Source organism: Spinacia oleracea, chromosome 5, assembly GCF_020520425.1.
Source record: "Spinacia oleracea cultivar Varoflay chromosome 5, BTI_SOV_V1, whole genome shotgun sequence".
Lineage (NCBI taxonomy): Eukaryota > Viridiplantae > Streptophyta > Magnoliopsida > Caryophyllales > Amaranthaceae > Spinacia > Spinacia oleracea.
Genome location: NC_079491.1, coordinates 100,932,746 through 100,936,814, shown reverse-complemented (window position 1 = coordinate 100,936,814; position 4,069 = coordinate 100,932,746). Strand labels below are relative to the sequence as shown.

The 4,069-nt window shown below is 43.7% G+C and overlaps 1 pseudogene; it reads right to left on the bottom strand.

Moving 5' to 3' along the window:
* Window positions 1–3,462: 3,462 nt before the first annotated feature.
* LOC130462261 (uncharacterized) lies at window positions 3,463–3,563 on the bottom strand (annotated as a pseudogene).
* Between the last annotated feature and the right edge of the window lie 506 nt (window positions 3,564–4,069).

The window sequence follows — 4,069 nt, the reverse complement described above, 5'->3', positions numbered from 1 at the left end:
ACAGGAGGCACAAAATATTCATACATGCGCACAAGGCGCAACAAAACCAAATAAAATAATGCCAAAAGGCATCAATATTATTACAAGCGCCCACGGCACCACAAAAACCAACTAACAAGAAAAACCGTCTATGGATGAGGGGCTGTGGAGCTTCCGTCTTGGACGTCCTAGTTTTCGGGGGAATTCACCTCCTCTTCCTCTGCGTCCTCATCCTCCCCCCACTAAAAAACTCAGGAGGATCCAGACCAAGGCGTCGAGCCGTCGAGACGACCATCTGGTACGAGATCTGACGCTTAAACCAGGAGAAGTCCTTCCCATCCATCGACTGATCCCATGCCCGCCGAGCATTCTCCAAAATGGACTCCTCCCCAAGCTTGAAAGAGCTAGAGGCTTCCCCCCGCACGGCTTCAATCTCGTCTTGGGTACCCTTGAGTTTCTTCTCCAAGGCGTCCACCTTGGAAGAGAAATTGGTAACCCGCTCTGAGACGGCGGAATACCCCTTTCTTAGCGCGGCCAACCTCTCCTAATGCTCCAGCAACTTCTTCTCATAGTCCTGGGCGTCCTCCTTAGCCTTCCTCATAGCGTCCGTCTCCGACTTGATTTTGATGTCCGCATCCTCATTGATCAGCCTAGCCTTCTTCTCAGCATATTTCTCATGATTCTCATCTGGTCCTTATGCTTTAGCATCTCTTTATGCATATCGAAGCGGTAATGCCTACCCTCGGCACAACGGATGAAGAGCTGCCGTGACCAAAAATAGACTTAATTTTTCTTCAAAAAAAAAACTTACATCAAGTATGAGGGATTGCATGGCCCCAAAGTACCCCAGATCAATTCCAGGAAGCGAGCTTACATACTCCTCAGGAATTTCATCGTAGACTGCTGAAAGGATCTTATCCTTTTCCTCTGAACTAAACCCGCCTGATGGGGGAATGTTCGCCACTTCAACGCGCCGCATCCGTTTGAACATGTCACCTGAATAAATATCAATATGTCAATTAATATACCAAAACTACCAAATTATCACGGCGTCCTAAGTATTAAACAACTAACCAGCCGATGGAGCTGGTGGAGGCATAGGGGCATCCCCAGCAGGAGGACCTTGGGACTCCTTGCCCTTCCCTGATGAGCGGCAATTATGTCGCTCTAGGCTAGGATTTTATAGAGTTTTATTATGCTTTTTTGTTAGTTTTATATAGTTTTGCTGTTTTTTTATTCCCCTTTTTCATCTTTGTGGTTTTCAGGTGATAATGTTGAAAATGATGGAAAAACAGCTGAGATTTGCTTGAGCAAGTGTCGTGCGATCGCACGGACATTTTGTGCGCTCGCACGAGTCTACAGAGTTGGCTCCAAAAGTCAAGGCAGTGTGTGCGCTCGTGCCTCAAATTCGTGTGCTCGTACAAATCCGGAAAATCGATGCAGGAACTATGAGTAATTTGGTGGGATTGCACCGCAGAGGAGCCCGCTCGCACGGAATTTTGGTGGGCTCGCACTAAATTCCTGTGCGAGCACACAAGGATTTTCTAATATTTAGCCAAGTTACAGCCGTGCGATCGCACGGTTGTTGGGCACGATCGCACGGCACGAAGGAGAAGAATCGTCGCAGGGCCTGTTCGCATTGATGCACAGCACGATCGCACCGATGCGATCGCACCTGGGTCTGCACGTTCGCACGGCTGCGCGGGATTCAGTTTTCGAGTTTAAAACTCTTATTTTTGGGGTTTAGTATAAATAGGATTTTTGATTATTTTCATTTTACGCTTTCATATTTTACATTTCATATTTTTACACTTTCAATTCTAGAGGTTTTGTGATTTTGTTCTTCAATCTAGAGAGAGAAACTCTTTAATTCCAAGCATCAATTCAGTAATTTTCTTCAACTCTTCTCTTCTTTATGCAATTGAATTCTTAGTTCTTTAATTCTTTCACTTGCTTAGTTGATAATTGTTTAGGAATTCCTCAATACCTTGAGTTCTTGATTTCAATTTTGCTTGTTACTTTGATTTTCAGTTTTTAATTTGATTGTGTAATTGAGTTTCCTATTCTCTACTTCTTCTCCTTTAATTTTATGATAGCTAGTTTTGAACTAATGGATAGCTTGATTGTTAGGATGATTAGTGAGTAGTTCTAGGTTAGGGAAAGGGGAGAAACTAGGGGATGAATTAGGGGAAATAGATTATTGATTGTTGGTTGATTCATGTGATTAAATAAGATTTGATGATAGGAAATCCATGCTAGTTGAGTGGTAGTTGCAAATGCTATTCGATTAGATTTCCGTGGAACCATAGGATAGGTTTGGCAAGACATTGTGGACCTAACTTGTGTTGATCAAATGGTGGTACCTATTATATGCTAGTTAGTTTAGTCTAGGATTAGGCGAAAGCTCTTCCGTGGATTAGACGCTTAGCGTTCCCTATCCAAGAGATGGCGGGTTCGTCTTTAGATGCCGTTTGCCTAATCACCATTCCGTTGCATGATCACCATTGCTAAATAGTTGAATTGATTTCCCTCGGTTTCCCTAGGCTATCCCCGACTCCCTAGCATTTCCCTTTCTTGATTCAAGTTTACATAGTTCTTTATTTGTTTTTAGACTCTTAAAAAGTGACAATTCAAAATAAACCTTTGTTCGAACTAGATTGACTTCCAACTCAATAATTCACCGTTTCTTTGGGTCGATCCCTTTGCTTGCCGCTTGCCGCTTGCCGGTAGTTGAAGTGGTTTTATAAATATTGTTTGCATAGGTGGTTTTCTATCAACGACGGAAAACACGCTTATCAAAATGGCGCCGTTGCCGGGGAACGGTCGTTGTTATTGAGTTTAGTTGAGACTAGTTCATTAATTGAAAATAAAAAAAAATATTCCATTCTTGCTTTAGCTTTTCCTTTGCATTGCTGACGGTTTTCTTGAGTGTTTATGCTTGATAGGGGACGTGCTCGTCAAAGGATCCTCCATCCTCTTGACCTTGAATTGGAAAGGACTTTAAGGAGACTTAGGCGTGCTCGTTCTAGCTCGTCAAATCATAATCGGTTTGAGGCATTGAGTGTTGACACGGAACAAGAAGTGAGTGAGCAAGCTAGTGAGAACATGGCTCTTCCGGTTAAGAATTTGGGAATACCGGGAGCATTTGAGGCTACGTGTGGGATTCAAGCAACGACTACATGTGCTAATAATTTTGAGATCAAGCCCGCCTTGATCAATTTGGTGCAAAGTCATCCCTTTTGTGGGAAAAGCAATGAGTCGCCTCACGAGCATCTCAAGCAGTTTGAGCACTATTGTGACACAATAAAACACAACGGTGTGACCTCGGATTATGTGAGATTGACTTTGTTCCGCTTCTCTTTGCTTGGGCGTGCTAGTCATTGGCTTGACAAGGAGGTCAAGCCCAACTCACTTCGCAGATGGAACGAAGTAGCTAGTGCCTTCTTGAACAAGTTCTATTCTCATGGGAAGACGGCGGAGTTTCGCCACAAGATTCAATCATTTGAGCAAGGCCGTGATGAATCGCTTTTCGAGGCTTGGGACCGATTCAAGGAGTACCAAAGGGAATGTCCTCATCATGGGATTCCCAAGTGGTTGTTGCTACAAACTTTTTACCTAGGATTGAGTCCAAGCTCGAAAACAAGTTAAGATGCGGGCGCGGGAGGCCCCATCAAGAACAAAACGGAAGATCAAATTGAGGAGATAATTGAAGATGTAGTTCAAAACTACCAATCTTGGCATGTAGGTGCAAGAAGTTATGATGGGAAAAGTAGGATTCATGATGGAAAGGGTTCGGTGTACGCCAAAGAGAAAGCACGGATGATTGAAAAGCTTAGCTCGCGATTAGAGAAGCTTGAGAATACACCATTTGCGGGAAGTGCAGCAAGCAAGCCACCATCTCCATCCACAATTCCATCTCCTTCGGCCACTCTTCTCAATAAGGGGAAGGGCAAGGTTAGTTCTTATGGCTCGATGCCTCCGGGCACATTATTTTGTGAAAATTGCCAAGACTATAATCATTCCCCCGATGCATGCCCTTTAGTTCATAACTTGTCATTTGTGGATTATGGCCCTTCGTATGAAGGAGATT